General features: G+C 38.8%; 1 protein-coding gene across 3 annotated transcripts in view; it reads left to right on the top strand.

Moving 5' to 3' along the window:
• Positions 1-89: 89 nt before the first annotated feature.
• PAIP2B (poly(A) binding protein interacting protein 2B) overlaps positions 90-12,568 on the top strand; it is a 51,185-nt gene continuing 38,706 nt past the window's right edge. The window contains exon 1 of one of the 3 annotated variants that reach the window (XM_082426128.1): positions 90-215. The gene's annotated coding sequence lies outside the window, so the exon portion shown is untranslated. Of the gene's footprint in view, positions 251-12,568 lie in introns of all 3 variants that reach the window. The other 2 variants (XM_082426126.1, XM_082426127.1) reach the window with 2 other exon arrangements.

The raw sequence follows: 12,568 nt of genomic DNA on the forward strand, positions 1-12,568 counted from the left end.
CCTCGTTGGTCCAATAGACGAATGGGGCGGTGCCCAACAACCAATGGCTTGGGTTCGGGGGCGGGGTGAGGACCAGTGTGCAGCAAGAGGTAACCTAGCGAGTGATAGCGGCGCTCCTCGGGTGCTGTGTCTCACGCTTTGGTACTACAGGCCGAGACTGTTCTGGCGACGGCGATCTCTGCGGCGACGGCTCAGGTTCTCGGAGGAGTAGCAGAGTACGGTCTGGAGGAGGGGCTTCTGGTCAGCCCAGGTGGGCTCGGGCGCCCGGGCTGCCGGGGAGGGGACCCGCGGGAAGCGCCGCTCTCCCGGCTCTGGGGGCACCCTGCGCCTCTCTTTCCGCTGCCGTCCGGGCTGTGAGGGGTGGGGCGCGCCTCCCCGAGCTCCTGTGAGGAGGGTAAGCCGGCGGGTCCCACGTCGTGGCCCTCGGCGAGAAGGGGCATCCGCCGGGGTCAGTCCCTGCCCCTCGGGGGCGCTAGGCGGTCTTTAGTCCCTTTCTCCCCGCACCGGCGCGCTATTCTTCCTCCGCCCCTAACTTCCCTGACCCCCACTCAGCCCCCTTCTAATACTCGGACTGAAGTTTCTGGCTTGCGAGTCCCTTTACTGCCCGTGTGCAACACTGCCAGGCACATTGACCAGTGCTGCCTCCTGCCGTCCTTCTCCCGGAGGTGGGAAGGGGGAGGAGTTGCGCATTTTCGCCCCTCCCCCATTCGCGGGTCCCCCTGCATTATTTGCGTTTCTTAAACTCCCTGTGCTTCCCGCGTTACTCTAACCTTCATTCTTGATACCTAATTTGAGTTAGGGACCTTGGCCACTTGTCTTCATCCTTCCCTTAAGCGAGTGAGCCCTTTACTCCCTCCCATCCCCTAAATTTCATCTTCATCTCTCATGGAAACTAACATTTTCTACTTGCCCCTTCCAGGCTGCTGGAAGGTGAACACAAGAGAGGCAGAATACACTGTAGAGGGAGCTTTTCAAGGTTGGGGACTTTAATCGGTTTTGTTAATGGTAACCCATTCTTCCCTTCCTGAAAATGGCATTGATCATTATATCCTTTCTAGAATCTGTCCCATTTTAGTTGTTTTGGTGATAATTTTTGAAAATGCAAATGAGAAGGGTTTACTGGAAGCAAGAAAATTTAAAATGTATTATTATTTTTTTTTAAGTAAGTAGAATTGGATTATACTTTAAACAACTTAACTGGGGTGTCCGAGAGTTTGCAGTGTAAGTAAGGGCTTGACCACCCTACTTTGTCATGAAATATAGGACATGCTTTAGCTGTATGGCGCTATGTGATTTGATCACACCCAGCCTATGGATAATATAGCATTAAATCTGTTTAAAAACAGCACTCTCTATTCCCCTTTCACAGAGAATTTGTATTCACCTTCATAGTATATCAGTTTGGGTTTCAATAGGGTTGGTTGTAGCCATATGTTTCTAGATAAAAGTATAAATTATGTTGTGCCTAAATAAAATATGCCAAGAATTTTATGGGGAAAAAGTAACATCATATTCAGTTTTGATTGAGACTTAGAGTTTTGAAAATATTAATTTAGATGTTGGACAGGGAGGATTTTGTTTGAGGAGATGGAGGAAATGGAAGTACTGGGAGAAGCCTGATAGGTCCTTTACCCTGTGTGCAGGGGGGGAAGAGGGAAGAAAGAAAACACACGTGTACAAAGCCTAGTAGATTCTAACTGTGCTTAGTTTCATGACTTTACATAAATCGCAGTTGTTTTTCCTAGTTCTTAGTGGGGAAATGTAAGCAGTGAGTTTAATGTCACGTCCACTGTGTTTTGGCCAGAATTTTGGAAGCTTTTGTGAAAAATTCTTATTGTTTTCCTTATCCTATTTGTGACATATATATCAATATGCCTCCTTGTATTTTACTATGTTAAGACTGTATCTTGTATATAAAGAAATAAGTCTAATAGAGTGAATTAAAAGGAGTCTTTACTCTAAAGAGGCAGCATTGTCTAAAGGACCATATGTTTGAGCCCTGTTAATACAGAAAATCACACTGAAAAGAGGAAGATCTTAAAACTAACAAATGTCCAGATGTCTAGAACAACAACAAAAAAATTATGACAGAATTATTAGCAGTCATCAACTAAAAGTCCAATGAGTTAGTCACTATTGTGAGTTGGTATAAGGCTGCAGTTGAAAACCAAAGTTCAGTCTTTTCAGGTGTGTTTGTGCTTAGTAATTACTCGTTTGCAAATTTAGAGCACTATAGTTATGATTTCTTCTAGAGACCTTGTCTTTAAGGAGCTCATAGTTTGATGGAAGAGAAACCTGTAAACCAAGAATTAAATGCAGAGGGAGAGCTTCTGCAGTATAAGGTGTGTACAGGGCAAAGAGAAGCACTGTGGCCTGGTGTTCTGTCCTCATCTCCTACTGCTCTAGACTTTCTAAAGTGCCGTTTCCCAAACTACCTGTTTATTTCACATACCTGGGCCTTTCTCTGTAGGTACTGTTCTCTCTTCTTGAAAGCCTCTTCCACATCTTATGTGCCTGGTGGGGTTCTATTTCAAAATCTTCTTGAAGCCTCCCACTGCCTACCCTCCATCCAAATAATTATTTTCTGTATTTTTTTGTTACCTTGTTATAAGTAATTACAGTTGATTCTCATTATTCATGGTGATTATGATCTATAAAATCACGCAGAACACTAAATTAGTGAATATTGAACCATTGCTCCTAGGGAAAATATGTACATTTCTCACATAGGTTTAATCTTAAATCCTAAATACAACTCATCCTGGTAGATTCTATTTCTTTATTTTACAAAAGAGAAAATGAGGTGTAGAAGTGTTAAGTGACTTGCCTGAGGCCAACCCCTACTAGGTGCCAGAGTTAGGATTCAGACCCTACTGGCCCATGAGCCAGAGCTTCCTGCACTACACTGCACTGCCCCCTACTGTCTGTGTCCTTAATCATCCCCATGAGAGCTGAAACTAAAAAGCAGAGCACTGCCTAGTTCGACCTTAGCTGGGAACGTACTCAGGAGTGACTCAAAATTTTTGACACTCTGTGCATGTCCATGAATGACTGTGAAAGCATCATCAGTACTGATTTGGGGGTTACAAATAAATTTTAGCAAATAAGCAAATTCACAAATACAGGATCCACAAATAATGAGTATCAGCTGTACTTGTAAATAAGCCCTGGAATCTATTTCATGGTAACTTTCCCTGCAATCCACTGTAGAATGTGCCTTTAGCTTCTTTGAGAGTTCATTCTCTTATTCATTTGTTCAACAAATATTTATTAAGCATTTACTATAAGCCAGGCTCTGTTTTAGACTGTGGTGAACAAACTAGCGATTAAGCTGCTGCCCGGGACTTCTCTGCTGGTCCAGTGGCTAAGACTCACACTCCCAATGCAGGGGACCTGGGTTGGATCCCTGTTCAGGGAACTAGATCCCACATGCTACAACTAAAGATCCCACATGCCGCAACTAAAGATCCTGCGTGCTACAACTAAAGATTCCATGTGCCACAACTAAAGATCTCGCACCGGCAACGAAGATCCCGTGTGCTGCAACTAAGACCTGACGCAGCCAAATAAATAAATAAATATTTTTTTTAAAAAAAGCTGCTGCCCTTACAGATGTTAAATTTGAATAAGAAAGACAGACAGCTAACAGTCTGGAGCTCAGGAGAGAGGTCTAGTTTGGAATTAGAGATTAACTTGACCAAGGTGAAACCCTTTGTGGTCCCTCCCACTTCACATCCCCTAGCATACTGATTTCCAGAACATTTCTGTTCTACTCTGCATACACTCTTTTGAGCCTCTCTACTTGTTATTAGTTGATTTTGAGGCCATTTACCCATGTAACTGGCAGGATATTCTAGAAGGATCATACTGATCTGGTCTTTAATTTCTGCTTTTGCCGCCTACCAACTGAGTGACTTTAGTCAAACTGTTGAACTTTTAAAGCCTGTTTCCTAATTTCAAAAGTGGTGATCTGATGTGCTAGGCCCTTGTGGGTTGCAAGGAAGAGACACATATATTACTTTTGATGATGAGGGTTTAATGTAAACAAGAATGGGATATCATCCTAGCCACCATATTGTCCCTTGGCCCTAGTGCTTTCACAACCTTACAGAACAATAACTTAGCAGTATTTAGGATAGGATTTAAGCTCTGGAGACCTACCTTCTTTTACTCTGTTCACCCAACATTTGTGTTTTCTAAGAGAGAGTATCTGATTGGATTGGTTTGTCACCTACTAAAATGGAGAACCCCTCTTGAGCAGAATATTGAACCAGGCCATGTCCTAGGTGATCTCCCTCAATTTCAACCTGTAGATTGTTCTTAGTTAGAGCTCTGAGTCTGGTCCAGGAGTTTGTGGCCAAAGAAGTAGCATTAATTTCATGTATTATCTATGACACAGACTGTAGCATATATAAAAAGAACCCCTTGGCGACAGTTTCTTCAGAAAACAACTGAATATAGAGTGGTCCTTAGAGTTTTTCGTGGACTTCTGTCCAATTCAGATACCTATCTAACATGGTCATAGACAGTGTTTAATAAAGCACCTAACAAAGTACCTGACACACGTCAAATATTGCATAGATATTCCTTTTGGTATTGCATTTAACATTATTATAGTGTGGTTATTTGTTCACATGGCTGTCTTCCTTACTAGACTGTGCTCCGCCCGGGAGGGTTAACATCTTCATCCTCTATCTTTGGCACTTAGTTCAGTGCCTGATACATGGTAACAAATGTACAAATGTCTAACTTGAGGAATTCCCTCACTCTTCCTAAAAGGATGGAAGGATAGGAAAGCTTCCCAGAGAAGGCATTGTTTAAGCACATTCTTAAAGAATGAGTAGGAATGTTTTCCAGGTGAATAAAACCTTGAGGCAGTAATCCAAGTAGGGACTAGCAGGTGCAAAGGCAGAGATATAAAAAGATAATGAAGTTTACTGTATGCTCCTGGTAGATTAAAACAACAAACAAAAAGCAAACAAACAAAAATCACCTCAGGAAAAAACTATCAGTGGGCTTGGCCAGAAGACCTGTCACACCTGAATTAACTATGACCACAGCTGCTCAGTAATGGATGCAAATTTTAGGGAGAAAGTGTAATATTCTCAAGTTGTTGGCAGGGTATCAGTAACAGTTTAGAAATACAAATATTGACTTTTGGGAACTATTACACTGTAGTGAAATTGTTTACTTCATCATGAAGTTCATATGTGTCCTACACTGTTCAAGGTGCTGAAAATGTAATCAAACTTATTCTCAAGTGGCTCACAAGCTAACAAGGAGACAGATGGATGAACTGATTTATTATGTAAGTGAAGTAATAGAGATATGAATAAAATGCTATCTAAACCAGGAGAAAGGAGTATTTCGTGGTATGGAACACTGGGGGAAGATTTCTCAAATGAGGTGGTATTTTTTTTTTAAAGTCTTTATTGAATTTGTTACAATATTGCTTCTGTTTTATGTTTTGGTTTTTTGGCCACGAGGCATGTGGGATCTTAGCTCCCCGACCAGGGATTGAACCCGCATCCCCTGCATTGGAAGGTGAAGTCTTAACCACTGGACCGCCAGGGAAGTCCCAAATGAGGTGGTATTTGAGCTGGGCCTTGGTAGGTAAAGAAGTAGGGGTGCACTATACTGAAAATAAGGACTTTATGAAGATAATTTGTGGTAGGAAAGATTTAAGAATTATCCATATTTGCCATATCTGTTTTGGGCGTTCAGGTAATAGTTACATTTATTCAAGCAGTTTCTCTGAGCATAAGATGTGAATAGTTATGCCATAGTAGAATTTTATGTCAAAATAAACTGGGTTAAACAAAGGTTTCTGAAATGCAGGACATCTCTAGAGCCTTTATTATATTAATGTCTTTTGTGAAGCATGCCTCTCCAAAAGGGCTACGTTGTATTTAACCATGGCGTCTCTCCCCATCCCCACCCCTGCAGCATACCTAAACATCTTTTGGAACAGGATTACATGAGACATAGTTTGAGGAATGATGAATTAAAATATATTTTTACCAAACCAAGATTTATCGGTAGTCTCCATGTCCACTGTAAAATAGTGTATAATTCTATAATCTTATAGAAAAGAAGGAGAGACATTTGGAGAGAAAAAATACATTCTAGCCAAAATATCATCATCTTGGTCAATAAGTCCCAAACTTAAAAAAAATTGTTATATGATCACACCCTCCCTTGAAAAGTATGGCTTATTCATATTTTGAAATTCTCTAAGGTGATCAGAGACACCCTGGGGCGTTGCAGCACTAGAGCAGGAGTCCGTGGTGGTGGCAAAGGCAGAGGTCATTTTGGAAGTGGTACTCTTCCACCTTGAGAGAATGCTTCTTTTATTATGCATTCATTTTAGGCTATGTTAGACATATTTTGCCAGATGGGTAATTTATTTAAGAGGATACTGAAAATCCACACCCTCTTCTGACTCTGGAATTTTTGGGGTTGTATGCCAGTGTTCTCTTTTCAATAAGATTTGGTTATATGAGCGTTAATTAATGACCGTGCTGTAAAATTTTAATTCATCTGTCAAATTCTGATTATGTGATTAACTCCCAAGGTATTGTTAAAATTAAGGAAGCAATGATCATGTTTTTGATAGCTCACTGAATTTGAAGTCAGAAGATCTATGTTTGAGATTTGTCACTGCCAACTTTCTATTTGAATGACCTTGGGCACAGCTGTCTAACCATCTGTGGCCTCCTTTTACATTTTTCTTCCTTTCCCATTTTGACAAAATGAAAGTACATAGGGTTAGTATAAGAATTAAATGATGCATATAAACATACCTTATGAACTCTGAGGCACTATGCAAATAAAAGGCAGACTGAAGGAATGGAATGTATCCAACTTAATTTTCATTAACATTTTATTTTTAGTTTTTAATTTTGTATTATAGAAATAATACGTCTTTACCATTGTAAAATTAGAAAGCATTGATAGGCAAAAGGAGGGAAAAGCTACAAAGCACTTCATAGATCTACCATACTGAGATGATTAACATTTCGATGGATATATTTGATGGATGTGTGTGTCTGCATTATTTAAAAGAAATGGGTTCATCTTGGGTGTTTTGTTTAGTCACTTTACTTTTATAAGTCCCCTAAGAGTACATTTGCTTGGTTCAAGGAATTGTTAAGTCTTTTGCTACATATTGCTGTATATAATGAGAACTATAATACGAAAAGGAGCTGACTTCTCAGCCTGGTGAACGTAGGACCTTGTGGTAATCTAATATCCTGCACCACTTCAGAAGCTTCATGCAAGGCACATTCAGAAATGAACTTGATATATGTACATAGTTATGCTTGGCATTGTTTGTAATAGCATGAAAAGGATGACTCCAGTGTGTCAATAGGAGCTGGTTAAATAAACCTTGAAACATCCAAATCATGGAATATTGTATAGTTGTAAAAAGAATGAGGAAGAGAGAAAGAAGGGTACAATAAGAATATACATTGCTTATAATTGCAAAAGAAATTCTGAAATGATATATAAGAAACCAATGAAAGAAATAGGAGTGAGAATGGGATTTTGCCATATGCCCTCATATATATTTTATATATTAAAAAAATTTTGAGTCATGTTTTTGTATTACCTTTTCAAAAAATGAGTGAATGAATGAATGAAATGGAGTTAGGAAAAAGAGAGAAGAAAAAGGGATCTGAGGTGCTGCCCATCTCTTTGGTACCAGGTGAATACATAGCAACAGTAGAAAAGATTGGAAGAGAGGCCCCAGGAAGGAGTGGCAGCCTTGTTTTTCTTCTTTTACTCAGTTTTGTATATTTAAAAAATATTTTGAGAACAATGAAACGATTTGAAACTGTCAAATGGCAGTACCCATTGCTTCAATAGCTGCATTGCTTTCTTTTTCATATTCACTTATAGTATTTTTTCATATGCATACATATTATTTTTAATTGTATTTACACTTTTAATATTTCTAAACTTATCTAATTGTATTTTTTCCATGTTGCTATAGGAGGACCTTTAAAAAAAATGAAGGTAGGGCAGTTTTATCTAGTGCACATCCCCAAAGTGGTCTAATCTACCTCAAGGGGCAGGAAATTCAAGCCCTCTAGTTTATATGTGACATACATACATGAGGAAAAATAAGAAAAGGAAAAGATTTGAATATGTATCAATGAAAATAGCATTTCTCCTTGATTATAAAAGAAAGCACACTTTTTTTTTATAATAATACGGAAAACAAAATATAAAGAAAAATATCTTTAATTTTCTACCCCAAACATTCTATTTTTTGCTTTTTGGACCTGTTTTATGCATATAAACTTAAAAAAAATAGAATTATATATATATTTCTCCCAACTATTGAGATGCTCATGTAGTTTTTTTTCCTTTGCCTGTTAATATGGTAAAATATATTTTCATATTTCTTAATTTTAGACCATCCTTGCATTTCTGGGCTGAACCCTATTTGATCAGAACTTTTTTGTTTTGCTTTATTTTTAAATAAATTTTTAAATAAATTGCTTGACTTTATTTAATCCTGTTTTATTTGAAATTATATGTTTGTAACATGGAAATTGGCCTGTGATTTTCTTTTGTGTTATTTTTGTTCTGTTTAATGTGTTGAGCTACCTGTATACTAATCATTAGAAGGTTCTCTTCATTTGTCTGTGTTCCGAAGCAGTTGCATGGGGATTACCTGCTTTTTGAAAGTAGATACTTTGTGGACTATAGACTGGTCTTGCCTACCCTTTAAAATGCATTAAGGGAATTCTCTAGCTGTCCACTGGTTAGTACTCTGTGCTTCCACTGCAGGGGGCACAGGTTCTATCCCTGGTCGGGGAACTAAGATATCCCGAAAGCCGCGTGGCGCAGTCAAAAATAAATACGTAAAATAAAATGCATTAAAATCAGGGGAAGTGAAGTTTTAACATAGTGATTGCAGTGTAAACAGAAGCAAAACAGTGTAATTATCTAATGAGAACTTACTTTTGTTTGATAGTGGTGTTCTCAGTGTCTTTTTGCTACCAAGGCTAGTGCTGAGGTTACACTCACCATCTGAGGGTTTACCAGATGTAACTGTCTAGTTCTGAGGTGTTGCACGTATACTAAATGTGCCTACCAGGGCTCTGCTTTATCCCCACAGAAAGCAAGAAGTAATGCAGTAAAAATCTACCTAGCTAGAAGATTTTGAAGAATGGGGTATTCTGGTTTAATTCTATTAACTTTGGAAGTATAAAGGTGAAAAAAGTCCTGAAGTTTAACTCCCTGTTGAATGCAGTTCTAATATGTAGCAAATAATTCCACTTTTCTTCTTTAGTAAGTTTGATATCTTCAGACCTAGCTGATGTTTTATTATAGAATCACTAAAGTGTATTAGGCGCATATTTGAAGATCCTTTTTTAGAACTTTAGGTGTAAGAGGATGTAAATGGTATTGCATGAAATCAGGCTGGGTGGGAACTGATGCCTGGTTAGTATCTATTTCAGACTAAATCTCTGATTGCTGCTTGTGTTGTTATCTAACTCATTTAAAATAAAACACATTGGGTTGAGGGTGGGAGTTGTGAGAAGAATATGTCTTTTAATCGGATGTCATTATTTCATATCAAGATAGGATATACAGTACCCCTGCCTTTGGACCTATAGAAGGAAGCATGTTTTTCTACTTGCTGTAGACCAGTGGTGCTTCACAATCACATTGCTGGGCCCCACCGAGTTTCTGATTCCACAGGTCTGGGCTGGGGCCTCATAATTTGCATTTCTAATAAGTTCCCGGGTGATAATTGATGCTGCTAGGCCAGGGACTAAATTTAGTGACCAGTTGCTGTATACTAACTGTAAATTCTAGAAATCTGGTTCTAAAAGAAAGCTAAATTTGGTCTGGGAGTATAAGAAGCGCACAGGTTATGGGGCAGATCATGAAAGATTCAACTCTGCTGCTGCTCAGCATAGTGTTTGAGTTCAGGTAATGAGCAGCATACAGGGATATGACACAATTCTTGTTTCATGATTGGAAGTCCTAGCCAGATATCAAGTGAGAAATTTTGTTTCATTTGCAGAGTTTAGAGACCAGGGGATTCTGGTCAAATAGGATTAAGTGATTAATCCCATGAGAATGGGGGTTATTTATATGTCCCTTTTGTCTTTCCCACTTAACATTTAACCTTGCTTTAGAAGGGCCTGATATTTTTTTTTAACTGGGAAAGAACTTTGAGTGCCTATTAAATTGAAATTTTTTGTGTTTTTAAAGATATTAGCTATATTTAGTCTTAACATTTTTTAAACAGTAATTTAAGAGAATAAGAGAAACTATTTTTAAAAAAGAGAGAACTCACTGAAATTATTTTATGTTGGAGAATATCATCTGCTTCATAAAACATCAAGCATACTATGGATTTTCATTCTTTTTTTAGTGATTTGTCATTACATCGTTTGAGGTAATACTAGTAATTCTTATAATCCCTCTGAAGATGAAAAATGAAGGCCAAAATCATAGACCTGGCACAGAAGCTGGATACAGGAGACAGCTATGAAGGAATAGATAGATATACACACACATTTACACACACACACACACATAAAATACACATATATATTTTTTAAATGGTTATTATTGTTATTATTTTGACTAAGACAAAGATACCTGTGCTGAATTTAGGCCTCAGCTCTGGAAGCCACACCTTTTCATGAAGGAGTTTTCCTTCAACAAGTTTTTCTCACTTGTCTGCTACCTAATTTTGTTGTTCCACTGCTGACGCCCTCGGTTTTAAAGTTGACCAGCTGGTTCAACATCGACTGTTGGAGGAATAACTGGTGTCATACACAGCAGGCTGGGCAGACTCCCTACTTGGAAACATTCCTGTTTTGCTTTCACCCCCACAGAGGAGAATTAGGAGGAGAAAAAGGAGAGGAGAACTAGATCTTACAGACCAGGCCAGTGGTTCTAAAGCTTGTTGCACAGCAGAAACAAGCCACTAGCGTTCTAATGCACAATATAGATTTGGGGGCCCCACCCTGAGACCTTCTGAATCATGATCTGCTAGAACGGAGCCTGGGGGCTGCATTTTTAACAACTTCCTGAAGTAATTTTATGTAGCCAGCTGGGCTCTATGCCTCAGACCAGACCAGTGCTGGTCCTAGGTGAATTTTCACCAGCCATGGTAAAAGTAAAAAAATTAGGACCACATAGTGTTTTTCATAAGATTGCATTTATTAATACAAAGAATTGTTTTTTACGTTGAATTAAGGCCTTCCTATGTTTTTGGATGTTAAAATATCCCTTTATAAAATTATGTTGATAAGGATGTTTTCTATTACCCTTATTTAGTTAAAACAAATTGCAATCTTATGTTCTCCTCAAAATACTTGTGAAAATGGCCTAGTCTGTGAAATCCTAAAGATTGAGTATCTCTGATCTGATTTCCATTTTTGGAAATTGTTTTTAAAATACTTTGGAATACAGGTCCATAGAGGGTCCAAAATCTTTGGCTAGATAAGTTTTTTTTTTTAATTTTTAAAAAAATTTAATTTCATTTTTTATTTATTTTTGGCTGTGTTGGGTCTTTGTTGCTGTGCTCTGGCTTTCTCTGGTTGCGGCGAGCAGGGGCTACTGTTTGTTGTGGTGTGCTGGCTTCTCTTGTTGCTCAGCGTGGGCTTCAGTAGTTGTGGCTTGCGGGCTCTAGAGCGCAGGCTCAGTAGTTGTGGCGCACGGGCTTAGTTGCTCTGTGGCATGTGGGATCTTCCCGGACCAGGGCTCCATCCTGTGTCCCCTGCATTGGCAGGGGATTCTTAACCACTGCGCCACCAGGGAAGCCCTAGATAAGTTTTAGAATTCAGAAATTTTCAGATTTTATAGAGATCCTTTCTGTGTATGTTATGTAATGCCTGAGGGGGTCTGGTGCAGAACCCTTAGTCGCACACATTAATATTTCTGAGCAAAACAAGAGTATTCACACTAAGTAAGGTAAATTAAGGCTATATATAGCTTCACGTCAGTTCAGGCCAAGTTATACTGTCAATTGAGTTTTGACATGAAGTGTATGGAAAATTTTTAGTTTTTAGAGCTTTTTGGATTTTGGAATTGTACATAAGGGATAGGATAGACCTATTTGAGGTCTGCTTTCTCATCCTAAAAGTGCCAGCAAGCTTCAAATTAAATGGAGCTTTGTATGTTTATGGTAGGGAATAACTTATTTTGATTTAACACACTAGTGTGTGATGTATCCTTATTTGTATTTTCCTTCCAAAGACCTAGTCCTTTTGTTGAGTAGCGTTTTTCTTCAGCCTGCTTCCCCTACTCCCATTTGTAGTATTTGAGAAAAATCAGAGTTTTATATCAGAGCCATTCTAGAACTAAAGTGGGAAGAGTGAGAGTGTAAGGTAGTGGCTAAGAACATGGGCTTTGGAGACAGAAAGACCTAAACTTAAGCCCCAGTTCTGGCACTCACTAGATTGTACCTTGCTTTAACAAATATCTGAATGTCAGAGAATTCATCTGAGAAACCAGGATAATAATAGCCTCTATCTCAACAGGATTGCTGTGAAGGTTAAGAGAGAATGTGAGTGAAGTACTTGGAAGAGCT

The sequence above is a fragment of the Balaenoptera physalus genome (assembly GCF_965194825.1).
Source record: "Balaenoptera physalus genome assembly, chromosome: 15".
Classification (NCBI taxonomy): Eukaryota; Metazoa; Chordata; class Mammalia; order Artiodactyla; family Balaenopteridae; genus Balaenoptera; species Balaenoptera physalus.